Consider the following 24,865-nt stretch of genomic DNA (forward strand, 5'->3'; position numbering starts at 1 on the left):
AATTTCACCTAGCTTGCTTTCTTGTTGTTTAATTAAACAAAAAACTCTCTACAACTCTGTGGTAGAGATTAATATCCCATTTAAGTGGAGGCTCAGAAAGCAGGTGCAGTCACATTCCCACAGATGAGATATAAGATCACCATTCGTCCCGGTTGCCGTGGATAATTACTGATAGAGCTTCATTTGACTGTCAATACCTGGTGTGGTCCATGCATCATATGATCACCCTAGTTAATTCTCACCAGGATTGATCTGATGCAAAATTGTGAAGTGGGGAGAGTCCTTCTCTGGGTCTTTCTTACATCATTGATCAGACCTCCTCCATTCCTCCCTCCTGGCAGCATAATTTCCCAGAGTCACCTCTGTGTGATCCTAACTCATTCTGTCACAGCTGGTTAGTAACTGGTTACTGTTAAATGTCCCATCTGCATCCTTCATCCACAAACCAGCCAAGAGCTCCCCACTGTTCTGCTCTACAAACTTCAGTCCAGCCACAATCTCCACATTCATAGACCAATGTGAAAGCTTCTGGTTGTGAAGCGGTTACCAGGACTATCCCTTGTCACTGTGTTCTTGTATCATTTCTTCTCTGTGCTTCCACAGAACTCTGTATATGGCTTTTCCTCTCTGATTTATAACATTGCAAGGTGATTCCTGGGTAATCTATCTTTCCTACAATATTATGAAATTGTAAAGAGCCAAGATAGTATGATATTGATGCATTCCCAGTACTTAGCAGAGTGTCTGAAATAAAATAAAATGTAATAAAATAGAAAATTAAGTTAAAATAAAAATAAAATAAAAGAGAAAGCTTGACAAATAAGTAGAAGAATCTGTTTTTCGGCTGCTTTCCTTTGTTCTCCCAATTCTGTTTTTGTTTTGTTTGTTTGCTTAACACAAACGAGTTTAGTGTCTCAAAGTTCTAGGGCCTAGAAGTGTCGAATCTAGGTGTTAGCAGCGTCAAATTTTCTCTGAAACCTGTATAGGAAAATCCTTCTGTGTCTTTTCCTAGCTTGCAGAGATGGCAGGCAAGCACATGGCCTTCTCCAGGGTGCACGCGTACATGCTGTGATGTGTACATGCTGTGTGTAACTTTCTGAGTGCTGACCCTTTTCCAAGACTTTTGGTTATCAACTTTGTTTCTGCCCCTCAATTTCCAAGGGTTCCCTGATTCCCCACTATTTACTGAGTCTTCTCTTTCACTACATTTCCTGGTATTTATATTGTTATGAAGTTTGTCTTTCTTCCTTGCTGTGAGTCTACTTTGTGGGCCTGACTTTGCAGCAGGTCCAACTGCTTGACTACCCAGACTTGAGTGGAGATAGGCACGGCTTGCCTGTGTGGCCTCTTCTCAAGAATGAACGAGATAAAATATGTAGAAGGACTTTGCAAATCAACACCAAGCTGCTTTGCGCTAGTTGAAAGAGAGTTCTTAAACACAGAAAATCCCCCTCAAACCATAATAACAAGACTCTCCTAAAGCCAAGAATGAACACATTAAGATTTGGCATATCACCTTGGAAAGATAGCCAACTCTGGACTAGATCATCTTTGGAACCGGTGAGAACTGCTGTTTTATAGTTTGCTAAATTTAGATCTGTGAGACATATCGAGCTAAAGGTTGAATGGTCTCTAAACTTAGAATCATTTCTGTAAATTATTTTTAAATTAGCTTCTTAGAATTCTAAGCAATTCTGGATGTTTCAGCCTAACAATATGTTTGTTACATCAGTGCAGAAATCACAAACAATGTGCTTACAAACATTAGTGTTAGTCTGCAACAGCCTTTAGAAACAGGAAAAAAAATATGACTTAAAGAATTAAGCCAGACACAGCAGTGCCTATCTCGAGTAAAGTCTTGGTATTAAAATTTCATATGCACAGGCAGAGATTTCTGCTCAGTGGAATTTGGAACTATTTTACAAATTTTATTTCTTTTGTACTCAAATTATTCCAACCAATTTCTGCTTTGTAAAACTTAGAGCTTACAGCATTGATATTTTCTGTAAAAGAAGAATGCTATTTTTAAGAATGTAACTCTTTTCTACTTCGTGGGAAGGTTTCAGAGATGGTAGTCAAGGGAACTGCTTATAGAAAATATTAAATGAATAAGAAAGTCTGACACTCCCAAGTATAATTATGGATATTATTAAAATGCTGTATTAATACTAATTTTATGATTTTATAAATAGTAAGTTATAAAATAAATAAATCCCAGAGATGAAAAGTACAGTATTGGGAATAGTCAATAATATAATAATTTTGTAAGGTGACAGATGGCAACTAAGTTTAACACAGTGAGCATTTTATAATCTATAGAATTGTTGAATCACTACATTAGACATCTGAAACCAGTATATGTTAACTATATTTAAGCTAAAAATCTTTATCTTTAAAAAAAAAAGATTTATTTATTTATTTATTTATTTACTTACTTATTTATGAGAGACACACACAGAGACACAGACAGAGAGGTGAGACATAAGCAGAGGGAGAAGCAGACTCTGTGCAGGGAGCCCAACGTGGGACTCGATCCCAGGACCCCAGGATCACTCCCTGAGCCAAAGGCAGATGCTTAACCACTGAGCCACCCAGGTGTTCCAAACTAAACACCTTTAAAAAGAGTTTGAATTTTTTTCTAACTGATATGTTTTAAAGTACTCATGAACATTGGTCTTCAGTTGACAATGCACTGGAAATGCACACTAAGCTAAAGTTGTTTAAAAGGTTTTGAAATTTGGGGGCCAGTGAGGGTTGTGTTGTAAATACCTCTCATAGTGCAGATGTGACTTACACCTTTTGCATTGCTGCACTATTCATAAACTATAATCCTTTCTCGTGATAACAGTGTGTTGCTTCAAGCTTATTAAATAATAGTTGAAAACCTTTGAAGAGCTCATGAAATGTTTAGAATGTGCTCCACTAAAGATCCGTACACTTTTGGAAGCCCTGTGCTCTGTTCAGAATGGTCAAGGGGAGTGAGAGGATCACTGTGCTGACTGTGTCACATGCAAGTGTAAGGATACTTCAAATATTTATTTTAACTCCAAGCTTCAGCTAGTTCCCGTGCTATTCAGATTCTTGCAGCACTAAACCAGTTAAGCATGATTGATGGACTATACACATTTAAGGAGGCTATAACCAGCAGAGGTAATGCCACAGTCCTGAGCTGGGAAGCTTTTTCTAGAAAGGTTTCGATAGTTAATATATATATATATTTTATTTTAAAGGCCATATGATCTCCTTTGCAACCACTCGATTCCGCTGTCGTGGTGTGAAGTCAGCCATACACAGTGTGTAAATGAATTAGCTTCTCTGTGTTCCAATTAAACTTTAAAAAAGAGACAACAGGGCAGATTTGGGCTGTAGGTTGTGATTTGCTCACACCTGTTCTAAGCAGTAGCTTTGTCACTGCTTATAATTTTTTAACCTCTTTTCCTCCACAGAGAGGCTTCAGACCAACATAGAAAACTAGAGAGATGTTAATAATCATCGAAACTAAAGATGAGGCCTCCGACTTATTGCTGTAGCTGAAAGAGCTGCTTTGGGAGAGAGTAAGTGATTGCCTTTCTGATCCTATAGGCCTTATTCAGAACAAATCAATAGCTGAGGTGAGAAATTAAACTGAGACAAGGTGCCCCTCTCCTTGGATGAGTCTCAGAGCCCCTCCTCTGCAGCATTACTGAGGAGTTGGCTCTACATGGATAGATTGTCTATGAACCAGAGATGTGAGCCAAAATCCAGGGAAAATGGGGACAGTTTCTAGGATTGAGGCATCATAGTGCTGAGTGGCTGATGACTCACACTCTCGGTCTCACCTTCCCCTCCTATGGTTTAAATGTAACCCTTTTCCTGCTTCTTTTCACATCCAGATAAAGAACAAAAGGGGTGGGGAGGGGTGGCTAAAACAAATAATAGAAGATATCCTTGGAAGAATAAAGGGTGGAGTGGCAGAAATGGTACACACACCAAAAGAAAAGATTAGGAAATAGTTTGAGACAAATCTGGCTCGAAGCAGAGATTCTGCATAAGTGAAATTATTTTGGGCACTACCACTTTTGCCTCCTTTTGCTCTGCCCCACAACTTTCAGCACCCAGGACATTAGTGCCAATTAATAGACCCCAATATCTTCTCCCGCCTTGGGCAGGGCTTGTACCTCCAGGCTTCTCTTCTCTTTCCCCTCTTTCCTCTCTTAGAAATTTTCAGATAACCTCAGATAGCTTCTAAAAGGAAAGGCAGTCATTTTTATACTAACGTGGAATAATTAATCTGCAACTGATGGGATTCAGGAAGCATAGCAAGACCATTTTAAGCAGGGTTGAGTTCCATGAAATGCCTTCAGTGACACCAAGGAAAACATGAGTGCTTGCTTTGGGGTCAGTTCAAGCAGTTGTTTCCAATTTTGGTTACAGAAAACCCCCCACAAATTGTGAAACTCTTATAGCCCAAGAGTCATCTGCTTCTTTAGATTCCAAAGATCATCCTTCCTTGTAATATCCAAATATGGTGACTTGAGACTCCACCTCGTCCCAGGATGAAAATATCCTTGATGTTCCTACAGACTTGAGGGGGATAGAAATCTTGATTGGCCCACTTAGCCATTTCCTTCTTAAACATCACTTGCCATACCTAGAGATTCCTTTCCTCTTGCTGGCCCAGTCTCCCCCATGGTGAACACCACCCTGATTTCTTCATTCCCTTATGAATAACTGGCAGTAATGGTCTTGTGTAAGGGCAGACTTTTTCCAAGGTTGGCAGTAAGACAGTAAGTACCACGTGGACATTAATTTAAATTTAAGTTTAGAGATTACAGTCTCAATAATCATTTCTTCTTTTTTTTAAGATTTATTTATTTGAGAGAGAGAGAAAGGAAGAGAGTGTGTGTGCATGAGCAGGGGGAAGGGCAGAGGGAGCAGGAGAGAGAATCTCAAGCAGACTGTGTTGAGTGGGAAGCCTGATACAGGGCTTAATCTTATGCTCTGAGATTATGACCTGAGCTGAAATCCAAAAGTTCAATGTTAACTGACTGAGCCACCCAGGTGCCCCTCACTAGTCATTTCTGATAATAGGAGGTGAGCTTCCTCTTTTCTCAGGACCCCTACCTTGGCACTACATCTCTTCTTTCCTTCCTTCCTGGCTCATTCTCCCATGCCTGATTATTTCTTTTATTCCATGCCTCTTTATCTTCTCTTTCTACAGTATTTTTTCCATCTTTGGTACAGAGCAATTTCATTCTTTGTTTTTCAAACCCTCTTTTAAAGGCAGAAATGGGCTTTTTGTTCTCACAGATACACAAAAAGATTATCGAAGTAATTCTTTAAATATAGAGCTTTCTCTCAAATGTGAATTATGCCATCATCCTAGAATTAAAAAAAAAGATGCAATCAGTTCTTGTATAATGGTAATAGCAATTTTAATTATTGACTCTCCAATAATCTAATCACAAATGCAATCATCTTTTTATTAGTTCTACTTTTTGAAATCTTCAGGATCTCGAAATCTTAAACAGTGCAACTGTTTTCCACTCACTTCTTCAAGTTCTTACATATTTTGGTTTCCATGGCATTGCACTTGCTTGGCTTTTTAAAACTCATTGAGCATTTTCTCTTCTATTTCATTTCTTAGCTTTTTATTTCCTGGTAACCAAAACTAAGGATTGTAGGTTAAAATATAAGCTCCAGGGGACACTTGGATGGCTCAGTTGCTTAAGCCCCTGTCTCTTGATTTTGGCTCAGGTCATGATCTCAGGGTCATAAGATCAAGCCCCATGGGAGGCTCCATGCTCAGTGGAGTCCACTTGGGATTCTCTCTCTCCCTCTCCTTCTGGTCTTCCCACTGCTCCCTTGTGCTCCAGGGCTCTCTCTCTCTCTCGCTCAGTGAATAAATAAAATCTTAAAAAAATACAGGCTGCAGGGGATCCCTGGGTGGCTCAGCGGTTCAGTGCCTGCCTTTGGCCCAGGGTGTGATCCTGGAGTCCTGGTATCGAGTCCCACATCAGGCTCCCTGTATGGAGCCACTTCTCCCTCTGCCTGTGTCTCTGCCTCTCTCTCTCTCTCCTCTCTCTCTCTCTCTCTCTCTGTCTATCATGAATAAATTTAAAAAAATACAGGCTGCAGTCTGAGAGTGTCAGATCAGTTCATGGAAGTCAGAGAGGGTCCTGATAGGTAAAATTATCAAACCCATTCTTTCATCTCTGACCACTCCCACATTAATTAATATGTACAACTAAGTGTATATCTGGCTATTTTATTTATCAAATGATAGGCTCTATTAATGCCTTTCATGCTTTATATCCTCTTCTTGTCTATTTGCCAGTGGTTATAAAGCATTTATAGTCATTCAAGCTGGTAATACTGCATTATCATTGAAACATCTGTGCCCCTGTCCCTGAGATTCAGATGAAAACGAGGGTCCTTGTCACATTTTATTCTCACTGTCCTCATTTCTGTCTCTTCCTTTCTATTTTCATTGCCAGCACCATGTTCCAGCCCTGCATTATCTTCATCTTCCCCAGTTACCCATGGAAATACCAAAGTCTTCTATTTTCCCAGTAATGAGCAAATAGAGCAAATCTTTGAAACTCAGTGAACATAGTGTTGTTTCACTACAGAATTTTCCATATCACACAATCATTCTGTCACTTTTGATACAATTGAATCCAATAAGTGTTTTTCATGGGATAAAGCAAAATTTATCCGAATTCCTCTCCCAATGGATTGGCCAGTCGAGAGTTGTATCCTGGCTGGACTTCAGAAAGCTCAGTCTAGTGTGGAAGTGGACAGGGAGGACTCTGAGTTGCCAGATATTAGAATGAACTGAAAATAAAACAGGAATCTGGATGAACGGAAGCTATGGAACTTGCCTTGTGTGGGAGAGGGCTCCAGCAGCAGGATGTGGTGGCAGATGGCCCTCTGCTCAAAGTCATACACATGTGCATGATGTTCTCTGGTGGCAAGGAACAGAAGTATAAATCAATTTAAAGAAAATGAGGATGATTATAGGAACACATGTGGCCGGAAACTGAAGCCAGAAACCCAACACGTATATGGCAGATTTAGGATCTCACTAACTTAATGTCATTTTACTACATTAATTCTATTAATAATTAATAAACACTGTCATTCACTGTTTCAGTCAATGAAGATGCAACAATAAGTAAGACAGTCAAAGACTCTTCCTCTCTCATGGAACTATATTCTGGTGGGAGGAAGTAGATAACGAAACAGAAAATAACCAAATAACAGAGGAGGGGATACAAGGAAGGAATGAAACACCAGCCAGTAGGGTAGAGAATGATTAGAAGAATCTTACCGTAGATTGGATGCTAAGAGGACAAGTACTCTTTAAGCTGAGTTCTGAGTAATGAGAAGAAGGAGCCAGCATGCATGGGAGTTAATCCTAGATAAAAGGAATAGGAAGCACAGCAGCCTGAGACAGGAACAAAAACATCAGCAAAAACAAAATACAAAATATAGTATGATTGGAGTGTAGGGAGCAACTGTGAGAATAGACAGAGATGAGATGTAAGAGAGAGGCAAATGGCAGAGGATTGGAGCCTTTTGGCAGGAGAACCATGTGTGAGTTTAGTTTAAATGGAAAACCATTGATAAATTGTAAGGGGAGGACTGACACTCTAATTTTTTCACCTCCTTTCATGGCCCATAGCATCACTCTGGTAACAGTTCTGCTCATCACTGCTCATCTTCTCTATTTCCCTTCTCTTTATGAATGGCTGTATTTTTCACTTTAAGTTCCAGAAGAAACCAAGTAATTGACTACAATTATATAATTGTAATATTTTATATATTATATTATTAATACGGTATATATTTTACATACACAAGATAATTATATTATATAAAATTATTTACTTTCTGATCTACAGAACATATTTTCCTTGAAAACAGGGATGATGGTTTATGTTAAATCAGACCAAGTTTTCTTGGCCCTAGATGCATGTCTGGCAACTTGGCTAAAAGAGATTAGCTCACGGTTTGTAGTCCTTGATGGAAGTGTCTTTGTGCATCTTTTTGGCAGCTCTGCAGATAATCTGCCCATATACATCTGGTGTAATGCTGTGAAATGTTGTGCTCATAGCATCTAAAACACCTGTTCCTTGTTACTTTCCTTGCTGAGAAATAAGCAGTTTACATTTTATCTTACCCACATACTTTTGATGTGTCTCAGAGATCCTGGATCAATCTACTCAGTCATAGGTTAATCTAACTCCCATGGAATAAAAATATGTCCCTAAAATACCAAGCAAGACATTGGAAAAGCCCAGAATAGATTCTGTGTATTCCATTTTCTATTTCAATAATTCTTATAATTGTGTCTGGGGTTGGAAAGTGAGTGGGAAAAATAAAATAATGCAACATGTGGGAAAACTAAAATGTAGGAATTGACTTTGGTTGGGGAAAGGCAGTGGTGAGGATAATTAAGGGGGAAGTAGCACACTGAGAAAAAGAGACAATGGGATGCAAAATGATTATAAGAAGAAGGAGGGGATCCCTGGGTGGCGCAGTGGTTTGGCGCCTGCCTTTGGCCCAGGGCGCGATCCTGGAGACCCGGGATCGAATCCCACGTCGGGCTCCCGGTGCATGGAGCCTGCTTCTCCCTCTGCCTGTGTCTCTGCGCCTCTCTCTCTCTCTCTCTCTCTCTGTGACTATCATAAATAAATAAAATTTAAAAAAAAAGAAGAAGGAAATGACCAATGTAGAAAAGTAGACATTATGACCTATACACCATTTTGAAGTCAGTATAATCCCTCTAAATCTTAAGAGATTTTTTTATATGACCATATTTTAACTAGCTTGATTTCTTTGAAGGGCTTTCTCATGAAAGTGAGAAGTAATCAAGGATTTTATTGGCTATGGTTCTTATCTGATTTAAGTGGAATGGCTTGACTCATCCATAATTGCTTGATGGTTTCCCAAAGGTAGTAGATGCAGAGTAGAGCCGGCTTATTGACCAAAAGAGCTTTAAGCCTTGAGTCAGCATCTGTCTAGGTCCTGTTGGATGATCAAACTCAGCAGAGCCTTGAGGATTCTCTTTTCTTCTTCTCTACTATGCTTTAAGCATTTCTTCCTATAGGGCTTTGCTTTGAGGACTAAAGAAGCAGAATCCTTTGAGTGTTTATACTCTATAAAAAATATTATGTGTTTTATAGATATGATATGCTCTAGGCAGGAATTGGCAAGCTTCTTCTATAAAGAGTAATATATATATATATATATATATATATATATATATATATATACTATTTACCATAGCATCAAAAAGAATAAGTACTTAGGAACAAACTTAGTCAGAGGCAAAAGACTTGTATACTGAAAACTCTAAAATGTTCCTGGAAGAAGTTAAAGAAGATGGAAATAAATGGAAAGGCATCCTATGCTCATGATTGGAAGACTTAATATTGTTAAAATGTCCATATTACTAAAAGTGACCTACAGAGTCAGTGCAATCCCTATCAAAATCCGGATGGCATTTTTTTTTCAGAAACAACAAAAATCCTAAGATTTATATTGAATCTCAAAGGACATGAATAGCTAAACCAATCTTGAAAAGGAGAACAGAATTAAAGGCCTAATACTTCCTGATTTCATTACAAAACTATAGTATGAAAATAGGTAGAACTGATATATGGACAGACATAAACTAATGGAACAATACAAATCCCAGAAATAAGCCCTTACATGTATAGTCAAATGATCTTCAACAGAGTGCCAAGGCCACTCAGCGGGAAAAGCATAGTCTTCAACAAATGGTGTTGGAAAAACTGTATTTCTGCATGCAAAAGATGGAATTAGACCTTACCTTCTACTATATACAAAAATAATTAAAAACAGATATAAAGACCTAAAATATAAAACTCAAAGAAGAAAATATAGGAGAAAATCTTTATGATATTGCCTTTGGCAATAATTTCTTGGCTATGATACCAAAAGCACAGGTGAAAAGCAAAATAGACAAATGGGTCTACATCAATCTTAAAAACATACCAAAGGAAGCAATCAACAGAGTGAAAATGCAACCTACAGAATGAGAGAAAATATTTGCAAATCATATATCTAATAAGGGGTTAAAATCTAAAATGTATAAAAAAACTGCAATTCAACAACAACAGCAATATAATGGGCAAACTTGAATTGACATTTTCCAAAGAAAAAAAATGCAAATCTCTAATAAGTTTGTGAAAAGATGCTAACATCACTAATCATCAGAACTGCAAAAGATATCACATCAGACCCATTAGGTTGGCCATGATAGAAAAACAAAATAAACAAAAAAAATAAAATAAAATAACTGGTGCTGGTGAGGATGAGGATAAGTGGAACCCTTGTGCACTTGGTGAGATTATAAAATGCTATAGCCATTATGGACAACAATACAGAGGTTTCTCAAAAACTTAAAAATTGAACTATCATATGATCCAGCAGTTCTATTTCTGCATATATAGCTACAGGAATTGAAAGAGTCTGAAAGAGATATTGATACACTCACATTCACTGGAGGATTATTCACAGTAGCCAAAAGGAAAATGCAGCCCAAATGTCCATGGCTGGGTGGATTAAAAAAATATATGATATGTACATACAATGGCATATCATTCAGCCTTAAAAACGGAAATTTTGTCACATGCTAGAACATGGATGAATCTTAAGATCATTATGTTAAGTGAAATAAGCCAGTCACAAAGAGACAAAAACTATGTTACTCTGCTCATATGAAGTATCTAAGTTAGTTGAATTCATAACAGTAGAAAGTAGAATGATTATTACCAAGACTAGGGAACACAGAATGGGGAGTTGGTGTTCAACAGATATAGAGTTTTGGTTTTTCTCTTTTTTTTTTCTTGAGAGAGAAAGAGAGCTTGCATATGAGTTGGGGGAGGGGTAGAGGGGTAGAGAATCTCAGGCAGACTCCCCACTAAGCGTGGAACCTGACAGGGGCTCGATCTTATGACCCTGAGATCATAACCTGAGTCCAAACCAAGAGTTGGTCATTCAGCTGACTGAACCACCCAGGCACCCATAGAGTTTTGGTTTTTTAAGATAAAAAAATTCTAGAGACCTGTTGCATAGCCATGTAGATATATTTATCACTACTAAACCACACACTTAAAAATTTAAGAAGATAAATTTTGTGTGCCTTCTAAAAAATGTCTCCGTTTTACCTCTTTCTTGTAGTATATTTGATTTTATTTTTCAAGTAGGCTCCACACCAAATATGGGGCTCAAACTCTGGTCCTTGCAGAGAAGCAAACATTTCTGAAGAGAAGGGAAAAATGAAAGAAGAGTGCTTTCTGTGTTTCCCAGGGACCTTGGAGCAAGGCATTGTCTTGTAAAATCTCTTAAGTTGTGTTAGGGTTAAAAATGGGGCATTCGACTAAATATTCTGTATTCAGGAAAGAATATTTTTTATTTTTAAAGATTTTATTTATTTATTCATGAGAGACACACACAGAGAGAGAGAGAGAGAGAGTCAGAGACACAGGCAGAGGGAGAAGCAGGCTCTACGCAGGGAGCCCGACATGGGACTCGATCCCAGGATTCCAGGATCAAGCCCTGGGCCAAAGGCAGGCGTCAAACCATTGAGCCACCCACAGATCCCCTGTATTAAGGAAGGAATATTCTGGGGAGAAAGTACTTTGGGCCTGGGAGTTGGAGGAGGTAATGACTTGCTATTGAGAATGAAGTAAACAGAGAGAAAATGATTAAATGTGGCTTCTGTTTCCTAAGTCCCTGTAGTATAAAGGGACTACGTGACTTTGCAACATGGAAACAAATAATAATTTTAAAAAATATATGCAATTGAATTTTTCTTGGGATGAGGTTGGTGATAGAGTCCTACGTACTCTAACAGAACTTCCTTCCAATTTTTCCTAATGAAAGTGGCTATTTTAACAAAGGTTGGGTTCCATAAGAAATATGTTGATAATTTTGGGGGGGCAATGTAGTTCGATCCCTTGTACGTTTTATTTGCCTAAATTGGATAGTAAAATCTTTGGCATGGAAACCAGGTCTCTTATTTGCTCAGGAACAAAACTGTACAGATACAGTGCCCTGTACATCATAGTTACCACAAACATAGCATTGGATGGACATAGTCATCTGAGGGAGGAGTTGAAAGTAATAGGATAAATAATATTTAAAAGAGACCTATAAAAGAAGATGTCAGTTTTTTTTTATTTTTTTTTTATTGATAGTCACAGAGAGAGAGAGAGAGAGAGAGAGAGAGAGAGAGAGAGGCAGAGACACAGGCAGAGGGAGAAGCAGTCTCCATGCACCGGGAGCCTGACGTGGGATTTGATCCCGGGTCTCCGGGATCGCGCCCTGGGCCAAAGGCAGGCGCCAAACCGCTGCGCCACCCAGGGATCCCGAAGATGTCAGTTTTAAAATGGAATCAAACTGGACTATCAGAGATGCTGCATCCCATTCCCATGGGACATCAAATAATATGAAAGTGGTTCATTTCTTGTTTCCACCTTTTCTGCAGTTACTTTTGATTGCCTTGGAGACTTGTTACTATATACATATATATAGTAACTATACATATATATGTGTATATATATTGAATAGTATGTGTTGTATATTGAATAGTACTTACTGCCCAGTGGCAAAAATATTCCTATTAATTTGTAACTTCTAACTGTGGATTTTTCTCGGATGTCAGGTCAAATTTCTCTGGAAATTTATGGGAGAAAAAGTTGTTACTTTGGTCATTTAAAAACCCATATTTCTCTCATTTTCCCTAAATACAGCACTTGACACATCCTGGTCCACAGAGGCTCTGTGATCCATCAGATCTCTCCATTACATAGAAAGGACCCCTTTAGGATAAAAAAAAGGCACAGGCTTCACCCCATCAAAGTTTTGAGATTATGGGAAGCTCAGTGTTTGCACATATTAAAATGATCAGTATTTTCATAAATGAATACATGCAAATTGCACTGCCATAAATATTATTTGAAGGCTCTTATATACCACCAGAAATATTCCTTGAGAGTAAATTCCTGGAGATGGAATTTTTTTGATAACATCTTTTTATGCATATTGCCGACTTCCTCAGAATGGTTGTACCAATAGATTCTCAACATTATTGTAGGGATGTGGTTGCTTCCCAGAAAATATTCCCTCTACTTCTAGCATAACAATTAATCCAGACTAGTTAGTTTTGAAACAATGGTACAGTTCTCTGGTGAAGCCACACATTCGGTACTTTGATGCCTGTTAAGTAGGTACACTGAAGCTCCCATGGCAGAAGCAGGGGACAATTTATGAAATGGTGCCCCAGTGGTCCTCAAAATCTTCTTCTGCTTAAACAGATTGGTCCACTGAATTAGAAAGGCGATTTATTAAATGTACCTTCTTATGAAGAAAGTATCTTGGAGAGGTAGAGAGCATAGCTTTAACAAAAACAGTGCAATGAACACTGTGGTCTTCAAAGATACCATGGAACTTACTTCATGACTAATTTAGATACCCAGTCAATAACTTTTTTGTGCATTGCATTGGCAGGAACTATGCTAGGAGTTTAGAGTATAGGCAAGAGTAAAACATTCACTTTGACTTAAGAGCTCGCAGCCTCATGGGGTATGACATGTGAAGAGTGGTAGCTGGTGACACTTGGGGACCTGGCCACAGAATCCTCATCCCATGTGTTAGGCTCTTGCCTGCACATACGACCTGGTGGAAATGTGCTCTGTGCTCTTGTGAGCACAGAAAAAAAAGGAAAACATCAGGTGCCTTATATACTGTTTACTTCTTCTCCATGGCCAGCTATTAGAATGACTGATGGTAGTCATTTAGCATTCTTTTCCATTAAAAACTGGTACATATGGACACCTATGTCAATTAAGTCTCAAATGTCAAATATTTCTGCAGATCTATGAAAAAACAGCACCAAATAGCAGAATGACTGTGATCACAAAATCCCTAATAAGAGCAAAGAATGAGGAGAATTTTGTCTTTAGCCAAAAGACCAATTTGCCTCTTGCTACTCACATCTTCTCTTTGAAAATCAGCACCATATTTTTTAGGGGCTTTAATCCATGATTACTGATTTTGGATTGTCAATAAAAGCTAGATTTAAAGCAAAAGGAATAATTTCCCCAATCCCATAGTGATTTAGAATACCCGGGCTTGAACAGAACATTTTCAGGTAGCTGCGGGTCTTTCAAGGGTGTCTTTTCCTTAGCATCTTTACCCTGAACACATCTTGTCGGAATGGCACGCTAATTAGAATGTTTACAACATGGTGCTAAAGTGATAAAACAGAACTCAAAATTACAGTTATGCCTCGATAACATCTGTGTTAAAATATGTACGCATGTGAGAAAACCTGGAAGGGAATAACCCTAAGGTAAAATTACTTATTATGTAGAAGCAGGAAATTGATGTGATTTATTTTTCACCTTTAAAACTTTTTTAATATTGCCATCCAGACTGCCTCTATCATTTTGAAAGTTTCATGATAATAACATCAACAGTAAACACCTTATCTGCGACAGGATCAAAGTTATCACCAAGCCCTGCCAAGGTTGTGCTCTGATTTTGAAATTCCTCTGGTCAGTGAAATCATAAACAAAACTGTGAGCAGCTGGCATGGGGTGGCCGGCTTTTACATTTGCAAGAAAAGAAATGTATCCACTGTGCACAGTCACAATCTTTTTCAAAAAGAAAGACCATTTCAACACCAGAAAACTATACTTAATGAAGTGCAGAGGCTTCACTGGAGTGTGAGTGATGAGCACAAATAATCACCGAGTGCCTGAGGGGACTGTCTTTTGGTGCTGTTGGTGCTAAACCCCAACACTCCATCTAAACTCATGGGGCCAGTAGGGTTTTACCAATGCCTCTTGTAAACAACGCTGTCAGTTGCATGTGACTGGGTGATGGGCACTGAGGGGGACACTTGGCAGAATGAGCACTGGGTGTTATGCTATATGTTGGCAAATTGAACTCCAATAAAAAATAATTTAAAAAAAGAAACACTCCTTTCATCTCCTTTTTCTTTCCTACTAGTGTTCTTTTTCATTTTAAAAATTAACAATCCATTCTGTTTCCAGTTGTAGGATGGAATCCAAATTTAGTAGAAGTCAGTTATGTTATGGTATTCCCCATAGCTGTTCATATATACATGTACGCATACACACACCACTGACAGACATGTGACCTAACGTGACTGAATGGAAAGATTCATAGATTTTATATGTAGGGTGATCAGTGACTGTATGTCTCGGTTTGTCTGACAGTCTATGTTTATGCTCATTTTCTTGGTGTGGCTCTTCCTAGTTCCTCCTTCATTGTTAGAAGCCTGGTGGTTTAGGAAACAAATCATATGTTCATCCTTACAGTGAACCATACTTGGGGAGATATTTTTTCTCTCTCTCCCACTAAATATAAACAAAAATTATGTAGTCTGGTTTACAGTTATCTTGAAATCTGAGGGACACCTGTTTTAGATGATTCTGACCCTGAGATCTGAGAAGTCAAGGGAAGAATGTTAAAGAACTCAATATTTGATGACACCGTTGAGTTGCTGATTTTTATAAAGCCTGGATCCTACCCGCCCCCCCCCCACCCCTGGTCTTGTATGAATCAACAAACAGTATTCTTGTGTATGACTGCTTAGCCTGTTACTCTTTTACTTGAGACCAGATGACCCTAGTGATATATATCCCCATGAAGAAGTTCTAACCTCTTTCTATAACAAATCTCCATGTGGTTCATATAAATCTCCATGTGATATGTGCATGTCAGATAAGATACGTTTTCTTTTCTTTTTTCTTTTTTTAAGATTTTATTTATTTATTCCGAGACAGAGAGAGAGAGAGAGAGAGAGAGAGAGAGAGGCAAAGACACAGGCAGAGGGAGAAGCAGGCTCCATGCACCAGGAGCCCGACGTGGGACTCAGTCCCGGGACTCCAGGATCACACCCTGGGCTGAAGGCAGGCGCTAAACTGCTGAGCCACCCAGGGAAGGATGCATTTTCTTTTGGAATATTCATGCCCTTGTAAGAACTTAGCTAGTTCTATAGAAAGCACTGTATTTTCCCAAAAGAAACAACAATTTCCTATCATTAAAGACAAATGGAAAACTCCTAAAGCAATACTTCTCAAACTTCACTGTGCATAAGAATATGAAAATCTTATTAAAACGCAGATTCTGATCAGTAGGTCTGGGTGGGGTCTGAGAGTTTGCATTTTTAAAGAGCTCCCAGATAAAGTTAATGCTGCCTGCACCACTGACCACACTCAGTCTAACAAGGTCCTAGAGGACTTGCAGTTTTAAAATATTAATATCATTTTATAATCTCTGTGGATTTTAGCTTCCTAAATTAAGAATTATTTGGCCTCCTGGTTTCCTTTCAATTCACAAAATCTGTTTAGCTTTGTTTCTAGTAGATAATTTCCCAAGACTGTCCAAAATAGACAGATGTTTAATGGCAGGCCTGGAAGATACATGAGAGATATTATTAGATGGAATAAATATTCCTGTTTGTTTAGGATATAAAAGAATATTGACTTTTTTTCCTGAAAAAAAGAATTTGAAAGACTCTCATTCTGTCTTTTTGCTTGTTGGACAATAGAGTGTAGTATAAACTAGTGGGCTGACCCCTCTCCTCAGACCAGATTCTGGATGACAATGAGACCCTGTCACATCATTTCACCGTGCTGAGGGTCTTTTTCTTATCTTTAACCATGTTGAAGTCAGATCATTTCCAAATTGCATTTCAGAACTAAATCTGTGCAAACACAATAAACAACTTTCTGTCGGTGGTTTCTAAACCATTTGAAACCATGACCGTTGTGGCAAGACCAGCTCTTTAACCATTGAATGGTCCCTTCAGTCCTCTGGCTTCAATGTCTGCAGCCCAAACCAGTGTGGATGCACCTAATTCCCAGTGATTGGCTTGTGAAGCCGGGAGGTTTCTTGTGTCAGCAAGACCAGTGATCCCCAAATTCCAGTATGCATCAGATGCACCCTGAGGCTTGTTAAAACAGGATTTCCTGGGTCCCGCCCTCAGGGTGTCTGATTCATTAAGTCTGGGGTGGGGCCTGAGAATTTGCATTTTAAGTCCTCAGGTAATCCTGATGCTCCTGGTCCGTGGACCACTGAGCAAGGCTGTAAACTGCAATGGAAAACCTCAAGTTCTTCCTCTCTTCACAGCTCCTCTATAAATGCTCAGGGTTCCATAGGTGGGGGCCTGTGTGTGTCCTGGAAGCCCCCACGCTGTCTCTCTTGGGGGCTGCATCATGGGTCAATTGTATATGCCCACACCTCTTGTTCAGTGGATTTTCAAGTAATTTTCAAGGACACAACTTTTAAAAACAGAAAGAAGTATCACAATGAACATGCAAATTACTTGCAATTCTCCCACAAGGGGTAAGAAAATATTACATGTTGATGTATTTTCTCTCCGTTTTTCTTTTCTTTTTGGAATTATGCTATTTATGTCATCTGGACCCCTGGTTAGTTTTCTTTCCTCTTCACACTACAGCACCATTGCATTCTAATTTATTTGAAATCATGATATTAAATGGTTTCATAATACTTTGACATAATTATCAGTATGTGTCTATCCTATTATGTGTCTATCCTATTATGGAAGATCCGTTTCAGATTTTTCATAATTTTAAATGCCCAAATGGCATACAGCTTTACCCATAACTGTGATGACTTTCTTAAGATGTCACTTAAGATGAAAGTGAAGTTATTGGCCCAAATTTGAGTGTTTTTAAAGTTGGTAACTCCTGCTGAATAGTTTTCCACGCGGGCACCACCAAAATATTCTTCCCTGCGTAATACAGGAGGAATCTTTCATTTCTCACTCCCAGTGAGTTTTCTCTTAAAGATCTTTGCCAGTTTTAATAGTGAAATTTTGCTTGTCTTTATTGCTTTAAATTTATATATCCTTGGTTTTCCTAAAATGTAAACCTTTTTGTTTGTTTCTTGGGCATTTCTATTTTTATTACTTTGATTGTCAGTTTCTATATATCTGTTTTTTAAAAAAGATTTCATTTATCTTTTCAGGCTGTATATGCCTTCTGAGGAAAAAATAGAATTAACATTAAACAAAAAGAGAAAAAAACACTCCTAATCCAACAATACAAAATTAACCACTCTTAACATGCTGCCAGACATTTTTCTTTGCATATGTGTATACATTTGTCTGTATTCATTCATATATTTTGCTTACAAACATAAGCAATATTTTTAGGAGTTGTTTGCCAAAGTGACGTTACACTTTACATACAGTTTATATTCTATCTAAATGTTAAAAACATATTATAAACATATTTTAATTTTTTTAACGATTTATTTATCTCAGAGAGAGAGAGAGAGAGAGCATGAGTGGGGGGGGAGGGAAGGAGGGGTAGAGGGAGAGAGAAAAGCAGGCTCCCCAATGCAGGGAGCCAGCCCTTCATGAGACAGGGTCCCAGGACCCTGAGATCATGACCTAGGCCAAAGGCAGATGCTTAACCTACTGAGCCATCCTGGTGCCCCAAACATTTTAATTTTTAAAAAATATAACTAAAATATAATTTCAATGTACTGAATATAATTTAATGTTTTATTTACATACTATGCCAAACCCATTCTCTGTTTAAATCATCATTTATAATGGGAACATGTTAATTATGATTAGGAAAAAGTTCTAGAAATAGAATTTCTGCACATATACACATATATTTATTTTTCTCTTGATTATAAGTAGGATTTTCTAAAATTTAATGTTACAGGAAAGATATGCTACTCTATATTACTAATATTAAGTTCTTAAAAACAGATTATAGTTAGCATACTGCTGCGTGATTTACTTTTTATCTTTCCACTTATCATATATTGGACAACTTTCCCATCGATGTACTCATTATATCTCCATTTAATAGTGGCTGCCTGCTATTCCATCTTATGGATGAACTAAAGTTTAATTTAACACTTCCTCTACTGAGAGTTGTTGAAACTGTTATCACATCTTCTCCCCTATGTATCTATGCACATTTATGAATATTTCTTTTTTTTAACATTTTATTTATTTATTCATGAGAGGCACACAGAGAGAGGTAGAGACACCAGTGGAGGGAGAAGCAGGCTCCCTTGCAGGAAGCCGGATGTCGGACTCAATCCCAGGACCCTGGGATCATGACCTGAGCCAAAGGCAGATGCTCAACCACTGAGCCACCCAGGCGTCCCTGTGAGTATTTCTTTTAGAGAAACAGATAGAAGAGGGGGAATGATCAGTCATAAACATTTTAAATAGTAAATGCATATTTCCAAACTGTCCTTCAGAAAGTTTTACAAGTTATGTTCATGTTAATAGTGTATTAGAATGCCCATTTTCATATGATGTATGGACACTTAAAAGCTCTGACTCTATGTTGCTCAATGATTTGTTTTTGTTTTTGTTTTTTTAAGATTTTATTTATTTATTCATGAGAGACACACAGAGAGAAAGAGAGAGAGGCAGAGACGCAGGCAGAGGGAGAAGCAGGCTCAATGCAGGAAGCCTGATGTGGGACTCGATCCTGGGTTTCCAGGATCAGGCCCTGGGCCAAAAGCAACGCTAAACCGCTGAACTGCCTGGGCTGCCCTTGCTCAACGATTTGAATCAAACTTAGGAAATTTGAATCAGCCTAGGTTCCCTTTACCAATACAACAATGAAGAAAAGAAAATAACAGGAGGAAGCCAAAAAGAGCATTAAAAGATGAAAAAAGGAAAAATTGGCCATTTTTTCTTTCATAATTATAACCTTAATGTTTCTGCAATTTTGATTAGTAGTAAAAATGATTATGTTTCATTTTACATGTAACTCCTACACAGAAAAATACTATGGAAATGATATTGCATATTTTATTTCTGAGTAATTGATCCATTAACAGTTACCCTTTGCCCGTCTTCCTCCTGAAGTGCTGGTGTCATTCTTACAGATTTAAAGGAGCTGTTTGAAGCTTAAAGTCTTTAAATCACTAATATTGCAGCCTGTGATAGACTCCTAACAAGTAAAAAAATATATTTTTATTACACATATATTAGAGTAGATATTTACTAATAAATTATTTCTAAAATAGCTGATTGGGACACACTTTGAAGTGAGCCCATTGGTCCATCTTTCATGTCAGCAATGCGTTCCCAGTAAATAGGAGCCACAGAGGTGTTCTGAAGCTTCAGAGAAAGAGAGTAGCAAGATACAGAATGCAGTGATCAAAAAGCGTGGGGCAAACTCTTTTAAAAACAGAACACATTGAGATGATTCAGTGCAAGGTAGGTGTTAGAATAGGTTATATTAGTTGCTTCCTCTTGCTGATCCATTCTTTTAGCTAATCATATCTTGACCTAGCATGTAACAAGAGCCATGCTAGTCATTCATACACCATGAAAGTGTAAAGATATTAGATGACTTGCCCCAGAGTGGCATGGATCTTAACAGTGTAATGACATCTAATTAATGAAATGCTGTTTAGGGTTCAGATCAGCTGTGATAAGGCCTGGCTAACAGAAGGATTACTCCGTTTGATGCTAACTGGTCCTGTTGTTTTATTTTCTTTCTTTCTTTCTTTCTTTCTTTCTTTCTTTCTTCTTTCTTTCTTCTTCTTCTCTTTCTTCTCTTTCTTCTTTTCTTTCTCTCTTCTTTCTTTCTTTTTTTAAAAAAATTGTTTTTATGTATTCATGAGAGACATACAGAGAGAGGCAGAGACATAGGCAGAGGGAGAAGCAGGCTCCCCAAGGGGGGCCCAATGCGGGACTCAATCCCAGGACCCTGGGATCATGACCTGAGCCGAAGACAGATGTGCAACAACTGAGCCACCCAGGCGTCTCCCTCCATATTTCAAAGAACAGAAAAATGCATTATGTATTCATGGCCTTCAGAGTTCTTAAAGACCATAGTAGTGTCATATAATTAAATGTAAGTACTGTTTAAAGGAAGCTAAAATAACACATCAGGCTAGTGGTCACGATTGGCTTTGGCCTTCCAAGTTTTGGGGATAGTGTGTGATGCCTGTTGTATGAGATAAATTCACGTTGCAAACGTTAACTTCAGATGGAAGTTGTCACATGTGCTCCTTTGTTCCTGTTGCATTAGCATTTATGAAGAATTGGATCACATGTTCATTTGGAAAACAAAACAAGACAAACCCCAGTAAATTTGTTAAATAAAATTAAGTCATCTGAATTATGAACACTCTAATATTTTCCCTTTGATGTTTACGTGTTTGAGGTCTGAAGTATAGTATTTATTTGCAATGGTTCTTTATTTTGAAAAAATATATCTATTGTTTGCCATCCTCTGAAATTTCAAAAGGCCAATCACAAATTATAATTTATCAGATGAAATAACATGGGGATATTTGACAAAAATCAGTGGATTTGATGACCTTTGATGAAGCCTGCAGCTATGAGATAATATAGAAAAAATATCTCTGGGAAAAAAACCCAGTGGACGAGTTCAGAAAATAGCGCTCAACATTCAAGCAAATACATTTTATTTTTTAAATGGATGTCAATGCTTTAGAGAAGTCTTGTTTGCAAAAGCAGATTCTTTTTAAGGTGAAATGATAAATTAAAGACTTCAGAAATTCATCATCACACATTTTCTCTGGAACCAACAAACAGAAATAGTCTATTTTCTTTCATTAAAATTGATTTGATTTTAATTTTGACAGTCACTGGAAGTTAATCTATCATCTTTACTTTTGACTGGGAAGCAAGAAAATGGGTTCTGTGAATAGGATTTTTCTATGATTTGGGTGGTTGTCATTACTAGAAGGATTTTTGCAAATAATAGATGCCGAACTTGGCTTGACTCCTCATTTCCAGCCCTCTTTGCTTCTTTTGTATCGAATTGCTAATAACTAGCTTCATCTTTTGTCACCAAAACAGAATGGCTTTTTTGTTTGCCCACAGAACTGTATTGCTCAGTGTTGGGCAATGAGTTATCACAAGATGATAATCCACTTCTCTGGAAACAGGTCTGTGAATCCACAAGCACTTCCACAAATAACAGACTGCAAGCTTTTGAGCAGACACTTTTATACCCCTTTTGAAAGCTGTTTATTAAATCTAGGGAGAAACTGGCTGGCTGGGAGAAAGCTACACCAAAATAGGCCTAGTTCCCTGATGGCAGAAACGTTTTCTCCTGCCTCGGAGGGAATGGTCCATGAGAAACCTGATAACTCGTATGCATTTTAGACAGCCTATCCATACACGTATGGTTCCTTCCCGAGCCTTCTCTCATATTAAGGAAAGGATTTACAGAGCAACAGTGTAGGATCTTAAAAACAGAACTGATTAACGACAGATACTTTGGTTCTCATTTGATGTCCCCACAAGGAAGTCATTTACCAAAAAATGCTGGATAATCATTTTTTATGTTTCCTTTGTCACTTGGGATGTCTATGCATTTACTTACTTGGATCTGTCGGGAGAGCAGAACCACTGTGAATTATGGGACAAGGGATTCATTACAGGAATTAGGGCTTCCACAGCGTGGTGTGGTGGGAGCTGGGCTGGTGCTAGGGATCAGGGTGGTGGGGGGTAGTGGGAGGTTCAGTAAGTCAGAAGCCAAGCACAGTGGATGGTGAAGGGGAAGATCTTGGAGGCTTTGGGGAGCTGGGCCTCTATGTAGAGGCTGCCTCTGTGGATTCACTGCCACCAATTTGGTCAACAGTAGGGTCAGTTTGTAAAGAGTTGCTAGAAGCAGCATGGAGGAGAGTGAGGATAACCTGGTACCTGCTGGCATCTCTGCGTCTTCTGTCCTCCCTTCTAATCATGACAACCTTCATTCAGAGAGTAGTGATGCTGCTTCACTTGTGCTTCCAGATCACATGGGCGTTCCTCCCTGGGCTTTAACTCAGAACCACGCAGGAAGGGCATTCTAGGAAATGAAGTTCCAGCTTATCCAAGTTGACTTATTGTAAACTCATGAGTATTTAACAGAGAGAACAGAGAAATTCTATAGGAAAGTTATCTCCCTACCCTGTATTATTATCTGTATACCAAAAAAGAATGTCTTGCAAAGATTTATCTTAGAAAGAAATATGGTTAAGGTTGTATAATATTTTTAATAGCTTTTAAAGAATACATTGCCTGAAATCTTTTAGCTTTCAGCCTTGTATATCGTGCTACCTCATTGATGGATGGCACTCAAAATATCAAAAACTATAGTTAAATAAATACTTCCAGGTCAAATTTTCATGTGGGTGATTCTGAGTAGACTATATTACATGCTCCAAGACATCTCTTCTTCTAGGGGCCTCCTACATAAAGAAACATGATTTCTCAAGGTTGGAAATGTCTCTTTCATATACTACAATTTTACAGAATCACCAGTTTTTAAAAGATGAGGAAAGAAGATATTTTTTCTAAGTTCTAATTCATCAAGCAAAAAAGGAGACACGCTGGTTGAATGTATTTTCCATCAATTTTAAACTAGAAAATAAATATGTTTTCAATGTAAATATGCAACAAATAAAAATTTCCCATATTATGCTAGGTCAGTTTTTGCTGACTTGTGAGAAATATTGAGCACTATTTGTGAGTACCGTCTACTGAATTTATTCAGTATATATTCCCATTGGAGGAGAGTGGTGGTTCTAGGTACAGTATGGTGATTGACAAATACAATTTTTCTGGCTCAGCCATTCTGAGAGCATTTTGCACCCCAGAGACAAAATTACCGTGTAACTAAGCTTTCTGTAATGCTTTGTGGCTAGAGCAGCATTTTCTAGGCCCCCTACTAATTATAATAGAAGAAATACACCTTATTTTACAAAAGCAAAGAGACAGCTCTCTCTCGTTCAGCTCCCTAATGCTAAGTTGCGGTGATGTCTGACTCATCACGACCTTGAAGCTTTTGGAGTGAGGTTCATCAGCTACAGTGGTGATAACCGTCTAGCTTCTTCTCACTTACCCAAACATGCTGATGGCACTTCAGACAGTGAGGGAAGCATCCTGGTGCAGCCCAGCCTTCTTGGGAGACTCCTGTAGCCCAAGGCAGCAGAGCCCTGACCTGGCCCGCCAGAGCTATGCACAGAAGTCTGATGCATGACTCACAGACCCCTAGGAGATCCCTAGAAACACATTAGGAAATATCTATAAAGACTATATCATTAAATACTGCCTTCCTTAAGGAAAGGAAAGCTCAGAGGCATTATCTGCGGATAAATTTAGTCATGGGTTGGTGATGTTTGAGATCTTTGGTTCCATTTCTAGTCTTCTGCATCTTGTTTCAGGAGCCATGAGTATGTATCCCCCTCAGCACATGCTGTTCCTATCCTGTGCTGCCAGGGTAGAGCAGAGCTCTCTTCTACCTGTGCTTACAAGAGTGTGAAAGCACAGATAGATTGCCACGGTGGGCAGACTCACTTGTGTGAAGGTATCTTGGGTCAAATTCAAAAGCAATTTCCTTTTAGGTTGTGCATACATGAGTTGTTCCTAATGTGATGCAAGTTGCCCACCCAAACAGAAGCTGAGCAACTCTTTGTCTTCCTTCTTGAAGTTGACAGGTTACTTCTGGGTCATCTCAGATGCAGTGATTAGTCACAAAGTCATGGTCATCACTACTCCCAGGAGGCTTTGGGGGGCTTTGTGTAAGTAAGAATCTTGACTGCCCACACTGATAGTTAAGAATCCCCCTGGATTTCATCTCAACCTCTCCCAAAGTTAGAAATAACATATCTAAACATCCCTAAAGTCTCATTTTCTCCATGAAATCTTTCACGATGAAGAATTCTCAATTCCAGTGACTCTAATCACTTAATAAACCCTCTTATCTTTTTTTTTTTTTTTTTTTTTTTTTTTTTTTTTTTTTTTTTGCTGTTTCACCTTCTGAATTCCTTATGGAGCCAGCCAACA

The 24,865-nt window shown here is 38.4% G+C and overlaps 1 long non-coding RNA gene across 3 annotated transcripts in view; it reads left to right on the forward strand.

The window, feature by feature from the left end:
* LOC129507532 (uncharacterized) overlaps window positions 1–24,865 on the forward strand; it is a 79,645-nt gene that overhangs the window by 7,389 nt on the left and 47,391 nt on the right. For all 3 annotated transcript variants that reach the window (XR_008664023.1, XR_008664022.1, XR_008664024.1), the window contains exon 2: window positions 3,447–3,554. This is a non-coding gene — a long non-coding RNA (uncharacterized LOC129507532). The remainder of the gene's footprint in view (window positions 1–3,446; window positions 3,555–24,865) is intronic.

This window comes from Nyctereutes procyonoides, unplaced genomic scaffold (assembly GCF_905146905.1).
Source record: "Nyctereutes procyonoides isolate TBG_1078 unplaced genomic scaffold, NYPRO_anot_genome, whole genome shotgun sequence".
Taxonomy (NCBI): Eukaryota; Metazoa; Chordata; class Mammalia; order Carnivora; family Canidae; genus Nyctereutes; species Nyctereutes procyonoides.